This window comes from Neofelis nebulosa, chromosome 1 (genome assembly GCF_028018385.1).
Source record: "Neofelis nebulosa isolate mNeoNeb1 chromosome 1, mNeoNeb1.pri, whole genome shotgun sequence".
NCBI classification, from domain to species: domain Eukaryota; kingdom Metazoa; phylum Chordata; class Mammalia; order Carnivora; family Felidae; genus Neofelis; species Neofelis nebulosa.
The window spans coordinates 234,127,791-234,146,047 of NC_080782.1; the positions used below are offsets into that span (position 1 = coordinate 234,127,791).

The 18,257-nt window shown below is 45.8% G+C and overlaps 2 long non-coding RNA genes and 1 other non-coding gene across 3 annotated transcripts; 1 reads left to right on the plus strand and 2 right to left on the minus strand.

Moving 5' to 3' along the window:
• Positions 1-2,750: 2,750 nt before the first annotated feature.
• On the minus strand, positions 2,751-6,399 carry LOC131487593 (uncharacterized). The gene is made up of 2 exons (XR_009249839.1): positions 5,665-6,399; positions 2,751-4,862 (listed from the first exon to the last, which is right to left on the minus strand). It is a non-coding gene; the product is annotated as an uncharacterized LOC131487593 (long non-coding RNA).
• Positions 6,400-11,095: 4,696 nt separating this feature from the next.
• TRNAN-GUU (transfer RNA asparagine (anticodon GUU)) lies at positions 11,096-11,169 on the plus strand. Its single transcript has one exon. It is a non-coding gene; the product is annotated as a tRNA-Asn (tRNA).
• Positions 11,170-14,348: 3,179 nt separating this feature from the next.
• LOC131487598 (uncharacterized) lies at positions 14,349-16,241 on the minus strand. Its single transcript, XR_009249846.1, has 2 exons — positions 15,855-16,241; positions 14,349-15,613 (listed from the first exon to the last, which is right to left on the minus strand). It is a non-coding gene; the product is annotated as an uncharacterized LOC131487598 (long non-coding RNA).
• Between the last annotated feature and the right edge of the window lie 2,016 nt (positions 16,242-18,257).

Below are 18,257 nucleotides of genomic sequence, written 5' to 3' on the forward strand. Positions count from 1 at the left end.
GCCCCAAATCATGCCAAATGCCGCGGGTTGAGCGAGTGTCTCTCTCTGGGATGTGTGAGCGCTTTTCACTCTTTTCCTTCAGCTCTGAAACACCAACACCTAATATGCTGTTTGTTACACACGATTTCTGTATCCTATTACGTATCGCACAAGCCAACTTTGACTACGTAACACTGTGGTGACAAAACCTAAAATCTCCGTGGCTTACCACGACAAAGGTTTATTTATTTACCTATTTATTTATTTATTTATTTATTTTAAAGTTTATTGACTTATTTTGAGAGAGACAGAGACAGCACAAGTGAGGGAGGGGCAGAGAGAGAGGGAGAGGGAGAATCCCAAGTAAGCTCCATGCTGCCAGCGTAGAGCTCTACATGGGGCCCAAACTCACAACCCCAAGATCAAGAGTCACACACACTACCAGCCGAGCCAGCCAGGTGCCCCAACAAAGGTTTATTTCTAACTGATTTTATAGGTTACCCGTCACTTCTAGATGTCTTCCCATAACGGAAACTGGGCTAAAGGAACAGCTTCTCTCCTTGATGTGCCTTTTTAACGGCAAAGGGAAGAGAGCAAAAATGCGAGTGGACATGTGCAATGCTCTGCAAGTTTCTGACACTCATATTTTATTAGCCAAAGCAAATCACACGGCCAAACCTGACAATGAAGCATGGAAGTATATTCTTCCCACAGTCCGAAGGCAGCAGGCAAGGATATCTAATCCTCCTCTGAAGGGGCAAATATCTGAAAATACAGAAAGATGCCAGGGCTGAGGTCTCCAAGAGTTCTTGACCTTTCCTAGTTGTGCCAAAGTGGCTGCCACGGCTCCAAGAAACAGAGCTATTCCACACAGGAAGGAAAAGAAAGGGGGAAGGATAAGCAGGAAGAAATGCTGGCTGAGTCTGTCAATCTCTTTCTCTCTCTCTCTTTTTTAAAATTTTTATTTTTATTTAAAAAAAATTTTTTTTAAGTTTATTTATTTTGAGAGAGACAGAGACAGTACGAGTGGGGCAGGGGCAGAGAGAGGGAGAGAGAGAATCCCAAGCAGGCTCCGTGCTGCCAGCACAGAGCCCAAAGCAGGGCTCAAGCCCACGAAACCATGAGATCATGACCTGGGCCAAAATCAAGAGTCAGACACTTAACCGACTGAGCCACCCAGGTGTCCTTAAAGGTTTTTAAGTAATCTCTGCACCCAGTGTGGGTCTCACACTCACAACCCCAAGATCAGGAGTCACACGCTCTACTGACTGAGCCAGCCAGGAGCCCAATGTCTCTTTGAAGAGTTGTTGTTATTGGGGGGTTTTTTTGCCTTTTTTTTTTTTCTTTTCTGGCAGGCTGCCTTAAAGACTTCCACTTACTTACATTTCATTGGCCATTTCTCTGTGCAAGGAAAGCAAGGCTATGTTATTCAGCTACCACTCCCAATAGAGGGGTTTTGTGAGTAAGGAAGATAGTATGAATATTGGGTGCTCAGCTGGTGGTTTCTGCCATTCCAACAAGAGAGGTATCTAAAAGTTTTTGAAAGCTACAAGACAGAATGAAACAAATTAACTAATGAAACTGAAAAAGAAGCCACAGTCTCAAATTTTCTGTAGTTGTTGCAGAGATGCTGGAAGGTGATGTACCTACTAGAACCCTGACATGTTTCTGGGCTCCGAGTCAGCAGCTGGGCTAGAAGACAGAAGCAAGAAGTGGGCTGAAAAGAGACAGAACTCATGAATGTCTTACATGGACAACTACCCTTCACACCATTTTTCCCATCATGACCCAGAAAGCCAGCACTCAGCATTTACTCCCATGCAAAACAAAACAAAACCCAAAGATACTAAACAAAATATTTCAGCCTTCTTTCTTTAAGCCTCTGTTTGGAGGCCCCTGCAGCCTGACAGCCCCCTTCTCGCCCACTTTACCCAGAGCTCTGAATCCAAATCCTAGTTGGTAAAGATAACTGGCTTGAGAACAGACCACTGTGGAAGTCCACATCAGCTAGGCGGTCTATCTGCCTTATATATGAGCAAACCGTTGGGGCTTACCAGGCAAATGAGGGGCTCTACTGCAGGGTCAGATGCAATCTCAGCTGAAGCCACACCCACAACCAAATGTTAAGTGAAAGTCTGTAGGCTGAACCATAGGCCCACCCCCAGCCCTGTTGTATCCATGCAACAAGAACAGGTTGCTATGAAAATGGAACATTCAGAGAACCACAGAGGAGTACTTATAAACTTAAAAACTCTGCCTATCACAAATATAAATATTAATACTGGGAAGAGGGTGGTAGACTGGGTGGTGCAAAGTAAAATCTTCATATTGAAGAGTTAAAAGATAATGTCAAAAGTCTTCCAAATAAGTAAATAGAGGTAACAACATATAATCTAGAGTTCTGAAGGTAGCCACAAGAACTAAATAAAGAACCTGTTTTGAAGGAAAGGAAGGTAGGTAGGAAAGAAAGGAGGGAAGAAAGAAAAGAAAAAGAGGGAGGGAGGGAGGGAGGGAGGGAGGGAGGGACGGAGGAAGGAAGGAAGGAAGGAAGGAAGGAAGGAAGGAAGGAAGGAAGGAAGGAAGGAAGGAAGGAAGGAAAAGAAAACATTTTCTCTGAGTTTGGGATTCAAGGAGGGGAGGAAATGTGGAAGTCCACGACTTTCCCCTATAACCTGCTCTGTATTATTTGATCTGTTGCCAGTCACATGGACTTCTGTACCTATGCTTTCGGCAACACTACCTTTTTAGATATATACACATTGAAACTGCTATATAGCATTGCAGTGTCTAAATATAGCATGTTTATTTATATAGATCCTTTAGATGACTATTTGAGTCATTTAAAACGTTTCGATGTTAAGAACAATATTGGATCAAACAGTCTTGTATACATCCTTCTGTACAAGTCTGGAGGAGGGATACTCTGCACTGGAGGGAAGGAGTCTAACTTCACCAGGAAACTGACAAATTGCTCTCCAGGGCATGTGGCCAGCTCTCATCCATAAGAGATAAAAGCGCCAGTGTTCCACACCCTCACCAATTGTTTTTCAAGTCTCTTACATTCTGCCAGTCTGGTGGGTGTGAAATGACGTCTCACTGTGACGCTGCTTCCCAGATTATTAGAAGAGTTGAAGGTCTTCTCATGAGTTTACTGGCAATACGGATTTCCTCTTCACTGATGCTTTGCCTGCGTTTCTGTTTTGTTGTTTATCTTCTGCTAATTGGTAGGCATTCTTTACGAACTCTGGATACTAAGGCTTTGTGGGGCACACGTGTTGCAAGGTCTTCTCTCAGTCTATTTGTTTTTTAAATCTGTTTACTTTCTGCTCATTCATTTAACATACGTTTTAAATGTAATCAAATACATCAACCTTTTATGTTCATACTTACGTTGTGTTTATGAAATCCCCTCTTACCCTGAGGTCATCATGCTGTCTTCCTTAGGGCACAAAGTAACACTTCAGTTAATATATGAATAAATATACGAATAAATAAAGTCTTTCCAGGTTGTTGGTCTCCGGGACATTACACAAATCCAATTTTTATTTTGTACAAGCACCTTGCTCATACAAGCAAATTTGCATTGCAAGATCAGACTTAAAGACAAATGTTAAAGGGGTTGTTACCATTTATCATAATGAAACCAAGCTGAAGCATGCCTTACTTTACACACACGGAAGTGTACAACCAGCGAGACTAACTAATTCCTCTTCACAAAAGATGCACTTGAGAAATGGGGTTTTAATATACAGCAATGTTTAGATTAGAAATCAGAAAAACAACCTTGCTAGTAAGGGCTACAGCAATACAACAGGGCACCTGGAACAGCCCATGTATTGAAAAAATTGTACTGAGCCTCTATTGTACGGCAGACCTGTAAGAAAAATTGTGGAACTTCTTTTTTAAAAAGGGGGGGGAGGGGGTGGCGCCTGGGTGGCTCAGTCGGTTAAGTGTCTGACTTTGACTCAGGTCATGATCTCAGGTCATGAGTGTGAGCCCCTCATCGGGCTCTGTGCTGACAGCTCAGAGCCCGGCACCTGCTTCGGATTCTGTGTCTCCTCCTCCCTCTGCCCCTCCCATGCTCATGTCTCTGTCTCTCAATAATAAATAAGCGTTGAAAAAAATTTAATAAATAAACATTAAAAAAACCCTATGCAATCATTAGATCTGAAAGCCAGAGTCATTGCCATCAGCAGCAGCAAGTCAACGGCTCTAACGTGCATGTTTATCAACCACATCCCACTGCTTTTCTCCTTAAACCTTTGTCTTTCGTGTCCTTTCCATTCTCCGTGGCCACATCAAGGCCTCCTCTCTCCACATCGAGTTTATAGAAACAGTCACCCAACTGGTCATCCTCCTTCCAGCTCACTCTCCCATCCGCCCGTGCTGGACGAAACGTCCCCCGAACCTGGCTGTGATCAAGCCTCCTGCTCAAAATTTTCACCGCATCCTCGCCGCACTTTGGATAAATATGCCATAGAAATGTGTACGTTGTCCCTTTGATGAGTATTTAAGTCATTAAAAATTTTCCACTCTTATGAACGATACTATTCGTAACGCAAATTTTCTCGCTGGGTATTCAGGGCCCTCCATGCTCTGTCACCAATTAGCTTTCTTTATGTCCCATCGCAGCCTATGTAAATCCTGTGCTTCCTCTGGGCTGATCTTCTGTTCTCCGCCTTTGTTCCTTCTCCTCCCCAGCTAAAGGATCCTGCCAAGGACAAGCCCAAGACCCACTTCTTCCACTGACTCTTTACTGACTGTTCAGTGATTATTCCCACCTCACATTCCTAAAACACTTAGCATCTGTGCCATGCAGTTGGCACATGTTGTCTTGAAACGTTTTTATATATCTCCTGGTTCCCAAAGTAGATTAAAGCGATCTGTGGGCAGGAATGATGTGTCACAGAGTCCTGGGCAGAAGGGAGGTCCCCGAAGCATCCAGCCCAGTTCCTTACAAGATTCAAGAAGTATCTGCTGACTGTCATTTAGCCCCAAATGTATTAAATTTTTCATAGTATATTCACCAACGTTAAAGAGAAAAGTCTTAATATTCTCCAGTAGGTTGGGTTATGCTTCCCAGATGAAAACGACTCATGGTAGAAAAAGACAATTAATGCAAAGAAGTGTTTTTGAACATTAAGAAGAAATATAAGAGTGACCTAAAATCTCAGGCACTCCACATCTCTTTTTAAATGAAAGCATATTTGGGGTGCCCGGGTGGCTCAGGCGGTGGAGCGGCCGACCTTGGCTCAAGTCATGATGTCGCTCGCGGCTTGTGGGTTCGAGCCCCGCATTGGGCTCTGTACCGAAACTCGGAGCCTGAAGCCTGCTTCGGATTCTGTGTCTCCCTCTCTCTGCCCCTCCCTGGCTTGTTCTCTTTCTCTCTCTCTCTGAAAAATAAATAAACATTTAAAACAAATTTTTTTAATAAATAAATGAAAGCATATTCATTACTGAAGAGTCACACGTTGTAAAACTCCCCGCAGAAGTTTACACGTTCCCCAGACACCCTTCTCTCAGGGGGTTGAAGACTTGGAGAAGAGAGGCCAGCATTGACGGTTACGCTGTGCTCGGCCAAGACCCACAACTCTGCACACTGGGCTGTCCAAGTCGCCACCTCACGCGGGCACTCTTCTGGCCCCAGACAGACCAAGTGGAGAATAACCACCTACCACCCTCTACCTGTAATTTCGGGAAACTGCTGCCGTCGCCTTTCATCACTGGCTCCTTAAAAGTACTGCTAGCTGCAAATGCTTGAGGAAATAGCAAAAAGAGGTAAAGAAGAAAATACAAACCACCACCCAGGCATAACCACTAACACTCTTTTGGAGGTTTCACCAAAACTACACACACACACACACACACACACACACACACACACACGCACCGCCCTGTGGGCTCCTGCCCCACAGGCAGTGAGAGGCTGTGTGGGTCAAGGTTACAAGCGTGGCCGCCAGAGCCTGACTCCAGGTCTGAAACCTGGTCCCACCGCTCACTGGCTCTGCAACCTGAACAAATCGCTTCCTGTGCACATTCTTTCACCTGCAAAATTAGAATCATAGCCTCATAGGGTTGCCAGGGGTTTAAGTGAGGTGATATATATGTCACGTCCGTACCAGCGAGATGCGTAGAAAACACCGGGCAGTTCTGAGTTATCATGATTAGACAAGTCCCCATCTTACCTTTGAACTTGACATTTTATCAGGGCTCTGTTGCCAATTCTTCTTTGAAAATATTGTCTTTATGGGGGCGTCTGGGTGTCTTAGTCGGTTAAGCGTCTGACTTCAGTTCTGGTCATGATCTCGCGGTTCGTGAGTTTGAGCCCCATATCAGGTTCTCTGCTGTCAGCATGGAGCCCGCTTCGGATCCTCTGTCCCCTTCTCTCTGCACCTTCCGCTTGCTTGGTCCCTCTCTCTTTCTCTCAAAAATAAATAAATAAATAAACAAATAGGTTTTTTTAAAAAAAGAAAACATTGTTTTTATATGTTTCTCTATCCTACTTTTAACTTACCACTTTATCACGCCTATATGTTTTTAATATTCTTTTTAAAAAATTATTTCTGATGTCTGTATAACTAATACTCTATCTTCTAAATATGCCACATTTATCATTTCCTTCTATTGCGGGATGTTCAGGTTGTTTCCTATTTATCACTATGATATATAATACTGTGATAATAAAAACTTTAGTCACATCCCTGTTTGCTTTCTTGTGACTTCTAACATAGAATTTCTAGAAGGATAGGGGATAAGCATTGTTTAATGTTTATGTTACCAAACCGCCATCCAGAAAAAATACTCCAAGTTCACACCCATCAGTCCTGTGTGAGAACAGCCTCTATATCCATGACGGTGTTTTAGTGTTATCTCTTTTCTCTTTTTTTGCTACTTGGGAAAAAGAAAATTTTTATGTCATTTAATTTTGATTTTGACAGCCAAACTTTTATGATTATATTGGTCAAGTGTATTTCCTCTTTCGGGAATATTCTATTCATGTCCCCATTCTTTTGCATTTGTTTGATTTCTTTTGGCTGAGTTGCAAAGAGGTTTTTCATATTAATTGGTAAGTGCTCCTTATACTAGCAATTTAATTTTTCTGTTACATTTTATTTTTTTCCAGTTTACTTTAGAGCTTACGGCTTTTATTTCCTCATTGACTCAGCACATAGTTATTGAGTGCCTGCTGTGCCAGACAATGTTGTAGGTGCTGGGGATTCAGCAGGGAGCACAGCCGGCTAAAATCTCTGTCCCTGGAGAGCTTACATGTTAGTGGGAGAGTGGAATTGCAATACACAGAACCATCTAGTTCCTGGAATGCCTGTTCTAGAGTTTTATAAGCACCTGTAACTTCTTAGACACAACGGGCCTGTTAAGTCATCTTCCTTTCAGAAAACCATTGTACCCACGTGAATACAGAGGAAGAGAGACCCCAGGGTCTCTTGATAGAGAAAATTAGATAATAGTTTCAAACGAGTCTGACTGGAAGGGCACCCATACGCTTTCAGACGGGACTTGGGATATCAAGAGCACATCTAGTGTTGTTTCTTTTTCCTTTCACACACACACCTCGCTTACACATCCCACACTAGGGGGCAGGAGAAACAGAGGCGTGCCGACACGGATGACGAGAACAGAAAAGCTTGGGGTCCTATCTGAGTTGGCTCAGGCTGTCACCACAAAGTGCCACAGAGTGGGTAGCTTATAAACAGCAGCACCCTCTTTCTCCCAGTTCCGAAGCCTGGAGGTCTCAGATCGGGATGCTAGCCTGGTCAGGTTCTGGGGAGAGCCTTCTTCCAGGTTGCAGACTGCTGACCGCTTGCCACGGCCTCACACTGTGGGAAAAGGTTGAGCTGGCTCTCTGGCCTCTTCTTAAAAGGGCACTAATCCTATTCATGAGGGCTCACCCAAGGACCTCCCGGAGGCCTCACCTCCAAAACCCAGCACACTGGAAATTAGACTTTAACATGCGAATTTGGGGAGGCCATAACGAGGCTCCATAAGCAGAGGGGATTGTGCCAGGAAGGACTTTATGGAATGGTTGATGCACCAGCACCAATCTTACAAGAGATTCCCATCCCTCAATGGATGCACAGGAGTTAGGGGACCCACAACAGGAGCCAAATGGCCTTCTCAGCAATCTGTGTGCACTGTGACTCAAGCACCAGATGAACGACCACCCCTCCAAAGTGTCAACTCTTGGAGGGGTGCCCGGGTGGTGCAGTCAGTTGAGCGTCCAACTCTAGATTTGGGCTCAGGTCATGATCTCACGGTTCATGAGTTCGAGCCCCGCATCAGGCTCGTGCTCACAATGAGGAGCCTGCGTGGTATTCTCTCTCTTTTCTCTCTCTACCCCTCCCCTGCTCTTTCTCTCTGTCTCTCCAAATGAATAAATAAACATTTTTTAAAAAGTTTTTAAAAACCAAGTGTCAGCCCTTGGAAACAACTCCAGAGAAGCAGACAGAGAGAATCCTGAGTTAACTGAGATTGTGCTTTGGGCAGCAGCAGAACAAGGATCAAAATAAAAGTTGAATGGAGTTATAGAAAGTTCTATTTCTCATACCTCTGAAAGATCTCCCTGTGCTTTTAAGAGGGATCATGCAAAAAAGAGACCATTATTTCAACACTTAGACAAGAATTCCCACAGTTCTTAAGAAACTGAAAATGCAGATAGAAGGTTCTGTTACATTTGCATAATCTTTTTTTTTTATTAAATTTTTTTAACGTTTATTTATTTTTGAGACAGAGAGAGACAGAGCATGAACGGGGGAGGGTCAGAGAGAGAGGGAGACACAGAATCTGAAACAGGCTCCAGGCTCCGAGCTGTCAGCACAGAGCCCGACGCGGGGCTCAAACTCACGGACCGCGAGATCATGACCTGAGCCGAAGTAGGCCGCTTAACCGACTGAGCCACCCAGGCGCCCCACATTTGCATAATCTTAAATTCACTTTTGCAAAGGCAGTTCCAAAACCAGCCGTTCCAATACGTACAAGGTGGAGGTCACCAATCCCTCCTTCACCCTTGGCCCCTCACAAGCAACACATACATAAACATCCCTACAGAGCCGGGACAAACACAACGGACCCCCAAAGTCGCCCAACGCAGATGAACAAGAACCTCGTGAGGACAAAATCTCTAGATGGCCCTCCTCAGAAGACTCCTCCTTCACCCCCTCTCCTTGCACGGCTCAGGCTTCCCTGCCGCCTCCACTTTGTCCGCCGTCTCCACTCTTTATCAAAAGCTGCCCGCTTAGCAGACGCTGCCCTCTGTCACTCTCAGCTTACTCCTCAATAAAGCAGAGCTGGCTTGCTAGGAGGAAACAAGCACAGAAAGATCGGTTCAGAAAAGATGTTCCGCATCACTAATCGTTAGGGAGATGCACGCCAATAGCACAATGAGATAACACTTCGCACCCATTGGGATGACTACTTAAAAAAAGGGGGGGGGGGATTGGTGGGCAGGGAGGTTGGTGAGGATACGGAGAAAGAGAAACCCGGGGTGGCGGGAACGTAAAATGGCACACAGCCGGTGTGGAAAATGGTGTGATGGAGCCTCAAAAATTTTTTAAAGGCGATTACCATACAATTCACCAATTATACAGCTGGGGATACCCCCAAAAGAACTGAGGGCAAGGCCTCAAAGAGATGCTTGCACACCCATGATCACTATCACTGCAGCATCAGTCACAAAAACCGAAAGACGGAAGCCACCCAAGTGTGTCCCCAGACGGATGAATGGGTAAAGATGTGGCCTATTCATACAACGGAACATGATTCAGCGTGAGAAAGGAAGGAAATGCTGCCCCAGGCAACGATATGGCTGAATTCTGAAGCCACTGCGCTAAGTGAAATAAGCCGTCGTCGCGAAAGGGCAAATGCCGTCCGATTCCACTCCCGTGAGCTGCCTATAGTCAAAGTCATAGGGACAGAAAGGACAAGGGTGATTGGCAGGCTCAGGGGGGAAGAGGGGAATGAGGCGCTCGCGCTTGAGGGGTCGAGAGCCTCAGTTGAGGCCAGGACAAAGCTCTGGAAGCGGATAGTGGTGGCCGTTGCACAGCGATACAAATGTACTTAATGGCACAGAACCGTGCGCTTCTAAACGGGGGGGGGGGGGGGGGGGGGGGTGAATGCTGAGAAAAAGAACTTGGGGGAGGAGTGGGTGTCGGGTCAAATCGGACGGAAACAGGAACACTCAAGGACCGGCTTTAGGCCCTGGAGAGCTGGAGGGAACTCCCCCGGCTGTAGGGCCAGGAGCGGGGAGGCGGCCCCACCGAGCTCTAGGGACTGGCCACCCAGAAGGATGTCTGCAGCTTATCTTAATCGCCACACCCTCCACGAGGCCCCCTTCTGATGTCCCCTAAACTCTGCCCGATCAACGGAGGCCACATGCCCTCCAAGCGGGCACCGGCTGGGTCTCAGGAAGGGAAACACATTTAGCCCAAGCACAGATCGACGTTCGGCCCGGGCGCAGACGCACGGTGTCTGCGGAATTAAAAGGTAACGGTGACGGGTGGTGCCGAAGGGGGGGTGGGAAGCCTCGGGGCGAGGGGACACACGCGACGCTTGGGAAAGCCAGCCCTAAAGTTTGGGGCCTGACACACGCGGCCCCCGTGCTCCGAGCCCACACCGCACTTGCTTCTTCTCTCACAGGCTCTTCCGGGACCACTTTGCCCAGTTCTCCCCGCGGGACCCAGGGCGGCGTCTGCTGGGGGCCGCGGGCACCCGGCGGCGCCCCGCACGCGGCCCGCGCAGACACGCAGGGCGCGCCCCTCCGCGTCCCCCGGGCTCGCGCCCCAGCGCGGGCGCGCTCACGAGCTCGGGCCGGGGCCGGCGCCGCCCGCGGGGGCGCGCCTCGTCCCCACAGGAGCCCCACGGGCCCCCCCCCCCTCCCTTCCCCGCGCGGCCGCGGGCTCGGCCTCTTCGCGCCCGCGCCCCCGCGCCCGCGCCCGCGCCCGCGCCCGCGCCGGGCCGCCCGCAGCCGCGGCCCCTCCCGCCGCCTCCTCCGCGCGCTCCTCCGCGCGCTCCTCCGCCCGGCTCGCGCGGCGACGCCCTGGGCGGCGAGAGCCTCCGCGGCCGCGGAAATCTGTACACACCGCGCGGCGAGCCTGGTAGCTGGGTCTCTGTGGCGCAATCGGTTAGCGCGTTCGGCTGTTAACCGAAAGGTTGGTGGTTCGAGCCCACCCAGGGACGGGCAGCGCTCATTTTCCTGAGATGACCTCGATACGGATCCATTTTAAAATGGCAAGCCTGAGATTTTTAGTCGAACGGGAGTACGACGCCACCACGCTTCCAGGATAGAGGAAGACCTTGTCCTCTCAGTATTTGTTGCACGGCGGGGGCGGATCTAAGAGGGACTCTGCGTCTGGACTGGCAGCTTGCGCCTTGGTCATTCAGTTCCCGTGGTCATTTATCCACGGGAAACCTACACACATTCTTCGGGAGACCGGCCCAAGATTGTGCTTCAACAGCAGTAACTGTAACGGGGGGGAAATAATTGCCCCTTGACAAGTGAGTTTCTCCCAGAAAATCGGATACCACCAAAAAGTAAATGTACTTACTCAGTACTGCCTTCTCTACTGCCAGAAGAATCCGAGGAGCTGTTCGATGAACATATGCAAGGGGAGTCACCTAAAAGTATGTGGGGGCGTAATCACCCCACGTAACTGTGCTAAACGGAGCTCTGTTTTGGACAATGGACTTGAACCTACGCAAAGGTGTTAATGTTTGCGTTAGGTCGCTGACACAATTTTCCCTGAAATTAAACTCAGGCAGAAATTGTTTGTATGAGTTCTTGCTAAAAGGTTTCCAATGACGTGTTTTCAACTCCGGTCTCACAGAAGACACAGATCTTTTACTAGCAGATGGTTCACATAAGACTTTCTATAAAGATAGAGAACCACACGATAATATGATAACGTGATGCTGTAATTCGTTCCTGCCAAGATTGAGGTCATGTGGTGGGTGCTTTGTCTCCGGGATGTACTTTTCCTGGATAGAACCGAGAGACTCGGAAGAAGGAATAAGTTAGCTGCGTCACTCGGCGGTCTCTTAGGAAATGCCTTGGCAAATGCTGGCTGATAATTATTTATCAAATAATTGTTGATAATAAAATACCCTCTGTTGTCCAGTGAGAAGCCCTAAAAAAGGAGACACAGTGTTGCACTTGGAGGTTTTCAGGCAGATTCAGCAGTAGCCGGCCCCCCACCCCCACCCCCCACATTCCAAGCTTTCCACTCATGCTTAGGGATAGATTATAGTAGAAACAAGAAAAGGGAAGGCAGTTAGGTCATAAGATCATTCATGTACTGTCCAAATCTAGTCTAACACTTCAAGATGGAGGAGGCATAATATTTGCTAATACTTAAGTTATGGGGCCTTAGAAAGCATATCCTTCCGCTTTAAGCTGATTGTATTTATACTAGGTTATAAGCTCCTTGAGGGAAGAGACCAACTTCTGTTCTTAGTGATCATTTTAGATTCCAAACTGCTTCCTTCAAGATGCAGTTCAAATTCTTGAGCTTAACACACAGAGGCTTTCATGATCTGTGGCCTTGTCTCCTGCCATGTTCCTGCATGAAAACTAGTGGTTATGTGCATTTACCAGGAGTTCCTTCAATGGCGCATGCTGCCTTGTACCCCCCACCCCCCAGATGTCTTTCCCGTTACCCTGATGTGCCAGGCCCCGCCCCCTCTGTACACACCTGGGTAACATCCGCAGAGGAGTTACCTTCTCAGGGAGGCCTCCCCTGATGCCCCTCCTCCATTCATTCATCACGCTACCCTGAAAACAGGGAGTTACTTGTCACCTACGCTAGAGTACGAACCCCTGGAGTGTAGTGACTACGTCTTTATTCACATTGTTTGCTCACCTAGCACAGGCCTGTCACATGCACATGCTCAGGACAGATGCGTTCCCCGCCTTCTCAGAGTATGTGATTAACAGAGATAGATACTCAGATAAAAATGCATATGATGAAGTGTCAGCGTGAGGGCCACAGAAAAATGTTCCCAGGCGGTAAAGGAGGAAGTCAACATAGATAGGCTGGATTGTGTCTCCGTGGAGGATTTGAAACAACCCTGAACGATCTGGACAGGCCAGAAGGCAGGGGAGAGCTATTTAAAGCTGGCAAAATTTGGAGACAAGATGGGGGTGGGTAGGAGAGGAGCGTAACCAGAATATGGAACAAATGTACTTAAATAGAGCGCACTGAAAATGTTCTTAGCTTGCGGAAGGGCCCTGAAGACCAAAGGATGAGGCTAGACTTTACCCTATAAAGTAAGGGAGTAACTGTTAAAGGTTTCTGTTTCAGGATATAATGAAATTTAGTCTCGATGGTTGGTCTGGCAACAGAATAGGGAAAATAAGAGATCAGAGAACAGTTAAGAGGCAATTATATTTCAAAGGAGAGGCAATGAGGTGACTTTAGAAACGAAGGATGTAATTCAAGGGAAGACTGGATAAGATTTAGAGACTGAAACAAGAGGGAAATGTGGAGGGTGGTGCCTACATCTACAGCCTGGGTGACCCAGGAAATGGTGATAGTGTTGCTTGATGTTGGAGGGGTCTTAAAGAAATCTTGAAATTAGAGAAATTATACATTGCCCATACTTTCAGTTTACCGTACTTGTGGCTGGTTCTCCACCATGGAGTTCATCTAAAACCTAGCCCCAAAAAGAAAAGAAAAAAAAAAAAAACCAAAAACCCAGTCCCAGAATCAGTCTTCATTTTTTTAAAAGTTTTTATTTATTTTGAGAGAGAAAGAGAGAGCGTGTGCACATGCGTGAGCTGGGGAGGGGCACAGAGAGAGGGCGAGACAGAGAGAGAGAGGGAGCCGGCACGGAGCTTGATTCGGGGCTCGAATCCGTGAACCGTGAGATCATGACCCGAGCCAAAGTCTGACACTTAACTGACTGAGCCACCCAGGCGCCCCTGTATTTATTGTATTTGTATTCTAATTAGTGATAAAGGTTATAAAGTATGTCAAATCCAAAGTGTTTAGGGATGGAAAAATGACTAAACTGAAGCTTTTAAGGTAATACAAAGAACTAGAATAGTCTAATACCATTGACAAGCCACCAAGAAACCAATTTTTCTTTTTCTTTTTTTTTTTGCTGAGCAATTAAGTAGATACGCAAAATTAGTAATAAATGACTTCAGACCCCAAAAAAAGGCTGCTTTGGGGTTTTAACACTTAATACCTTATTTTTATAATCTGCAATGACTTGATGTGAAGGGCTTTACTATATTGATCTTTTAAGGGTTGCTTCTATAGGGATTTACAACAGCAGCAGATACCAATTTGTATTTCTTTCCTTGCAAGTTACTTTAATGACATCCAGCAAACTGTCATATTTTATTACCCCCTTGGAGGAATTGAGCCATTTTTCATTGCTTTTTTTTTTCTTTTTAGTAAAAACAGAACAGAAATTACCGTCTGCCAAAGAGGACTCAAACTAGTTATTCCCTAAGATAAAGTGACAAAGTAAATCAAGTACACACTTTAAGGAGACCCTCGACTATCTTAGTACTAAACTGGGAAGTCGGTTATTATAGATTATCATATGTGTGTGTGAGCACAGTGGTGTTTATTTATACCTAACTGAACAACATATTCACTTTAATACTAGAGTTTAGGCTAGTCTGATCATTGAAATTCACTAGAGTGTAAACTACATAGGCGAAACTCTACATTGGATGTGACTCAACATAGAACTGAAGTTTGAAACACAGAATTTCTCCATTAATCATCAAGCAAGGAGGTTCTTTACTGGGACCACAACTTTCGTGGCCAGTGGGGACATCAGTTTACTGCTGCAAACATTTTGCCATCCTGCTGAATTGGCCTGGTTTACACTGCCTTAGGGCTGGGGGAGCAGTAAATATCTGGTGTTGTAGACACTTGAACCTCAGCATATTCCACGATCTCCGCCTCCAAGCCTGGTGGGAAGGTATACTAACAAGAGAAGGCTGGCAAGAAGGGTGCTTTACCAAGCTATTAAGTACCTGCAATAACCAAACAAAATGAATTTCCATCTTGAGATGTGAAGTCTTTCACAAGTTCCTTTTCTCTCGATGACCTCTTGCTTCTGTGGTTACATTTTAACTCCTGACGACTGTATTTTACACTTCTCCAGTACTAGACCTGTTGTCACTTTAGCCCGTTTGCTATGTTGCAGAAGTTGATAAGCCCCTTTTCGTGGATCTGCTCGGATTAGAAACAACCTGGTATGCCGTTCTGCCTCCTTTGCCTCTTCTGTGGCTTCCTGAGGGAACACTGGTTGGGGAGAAGGGGTGTGGAGGTCCTGGTGCTCAAAAGTGAAAGAGAGTCAGAAAGACAGTCACAGATAAGCTCACTGAGCAGGCCTGTTCAGAGCCAACCAACTATGGGGGACTCTTTACAGGCACCCACAGGAGGGGTTGCCTCTGGAAACTGCTTGGAATGAAGTCATTAGTTTAAATGTGACTTCTTTGGGATGCTTTCTCTAACCTCCCAGATGGATCCCACCCTTCCTCGTCATCCTCTGCCATAACACATATTGATCAATGTTTTTTGGCCCCCAGGCTCTGCGTTTGGAGAAGCAGTCCATTTTGTGTTGTTTGTATTTGTGGTACCTAGCAAAACTCTAAAGTTACCTAAATTTGGGGCGCCTGGGTGGCTCAGTCGGTTAAGCGTCTGACTTCAGCTCAAGTCACGATCTCGCGGTCCGTGAGTTCGAGCCCCGCCTCGGGCTCTGGGCTGACGGCTCAGAGCCTGGAGCCTGCTTCCGATTCTGTGTTTCCCTCTCTCTCTACCCCTCCCCCGTTCATGCTGTGTCTCTCTCTGTCTCAAAAATAAGTAAACGTTAAAAAAAAATTAAAAAAAAAATAAAGTTACCTAAATTTGATTGCAGTAATCATTTTTGTGATTATGAGCCAAAGCATTATGCTGTATACCTTAGGCTTATGCAGAGATGTAGGTCAGTTATATCTCAATACAACCGGAAGCGAACAAAAACAGATCAAAACTCTAATAAATCTTCCACTTTTCGTACAGTGTATCTGACTTGCAGAGTACATTATTATAATAATGTTAACTGGAAGAAAAAACAGTTAAAATTTAATAGACTTTCCTCCCAGCGTATTTTCTCCTGGAAAATTGAGATTTACACTGTTTAATTGGCATTCTACCACTGAGCACTAAATTTTCCCCCTCAACTTACTACAGGAATTGAACATTTGTTACATTTAATATGAAAGATAGGTGAATGGTGTATCCTGAATGGTTAAAGAACAGTAAGTTGATTCAGCAAATGGTGTTCAAACAAATTTACTATCAGGGGAGAAAAACCTCAGTGCAGCACATCAAAATACACTCCAAAAGAATTAAAGATTCATGACTGAAAAAAAAAGAAAGAAAAAAGAAAGAGAAGAAACCTAGCTTTACCAGAAGATATACGTAAATATTTGTATATTTGGGGTGTGGAAATGACCTGGCTAAAACATAATACCGAAAGGAAAAGAATATAAAATAATGTAAAATTTCTATCAAATTTCTCCTAGTGGCTTTTTCAACCACTGTTCCCCTCTTCATTATAACCCTCCCGTGCCTTTGAAGCACAGACCGTTAGACTGAACCACCCACGCTGTTCCTTTGCGGCCATCAGCCATTTTCGTGGTATTCCGCCTTTCCTTGAGGATTTTAGCTCCTGGTTTACTGTATATTTCTTTCCACCGGGACTCCTGCCGCCATTTAAATGACTCTGCCGTCCACAAAGTCTATCCAAACACCACCCTGGCCTCTTGATTCCTTCATCTCCTCACTTTTCATGGAACCTTGGCCATGCACTTCCCTTGTCACACTTCAGACCTTGTCATCGCCAATAACTGCACTGTTCCCAAAGGCTCAGTTTCAAACACGCTGCTTTCTTACTCCAACTAGTCCCGGTCTGGCATTCTTTGCACCCACCTCCAATCCACTGAGATCTGCCACCACTTTTTAAATGATCACCACCTGTCCTATGTCCCTCTAGCCCTCCTTATCACATCCTTAAAATCATTTTCCTTGCATAAAGCCTTAATTCCTTTTCTCCTCTGTCCCATTTACCTGGCAATACCTCTAACCTTGGCTGGATCCAACTTCCCATCTACTCTTTCTGTCCTGAACAGCAAATGTGATTAGAGAAAAACAACCATCTTGGCTCATTTTGGTTAAAACTTACGGCCATAAACGTCTGGTGGGTTCTCTGTACGGCCTAGTGAGCCTATTGCCATGCCCCTGTTCAATTAGCTCTCAGACTAAAAATTCTAACTTCTCTCAATGTTCAACTCCCCCAACACTCATACTCAGCTGGTAATATTACTGTATCCCTGAGAAAATAAAAATGTGACCTTCCTCACTGCCCAACCATCACATCTCCTAATATCTGTACCCATATATTTGTCTTCTCTAGTATTAACGTGGATAAACTTGGGGGCTCTGGGGTGGCTCAGGTAAGCGTTCAACTTGAGTTCAGGTCATGATCTCACAGTTCGCGGGTTCAAGCCCCACATCGGGATCTCTGCTGTCAGTGGGGAGCTCGCTTCAGATCCTCTCTCTCTCAAAAATAAACATTAAAAAAAATAAAATGGATAAACTCCTTCTAGCTCGTAAGGCCACACCTCCTCTTATACACTGGGTTCCCCAGCCCTGGAGAAATTTACTGTGGCAGCTATCACTCCTCTCATCTACAACATCCATTCAGGTCCACACACACACACATCCTATGACATCTCCCGTCTTAAAGACATTAACAAAAATCTTGACCCCTCACTCCCTCACCGGGCACCAGGTGAATGTTTCAAAAGGGTAGGTCTCTATCTGCACTTTCTCTCAATCCCTTCTCTCTTGAGCCCACTCACACTTGTCCCAACTCCACTGAACTGTCCTCACCAAGTTACCAAAGACTTTCCAGTTACAAAAGCCAATGGTCATTCTCGGTCCTCACCTTACACTACTTCTCAGCAGCATCTGACACATCAGCATCGCTCCGTCTCAAAAAAAAAAAAAAAAAAAAAAAAGCTTTCTTCCCTTTTCAGGACACCACACTCACGTCCCTTCCATGGCTCTTCCTGTTCCCCAGAGTTATTTCAACTCCCTAAATGACTCCATCCTTTACTGGACATTAAATACGATCACGTATTCATAATTCCTAAGTAGGAATCTCTAGTGTCCGCCTCTTCCTATTAGATGATCTCCACTTGGCAGCCTAATGGGAACCTCACATATATTCAAAATTGAATGAGTGAGTGCTTTGCTTTA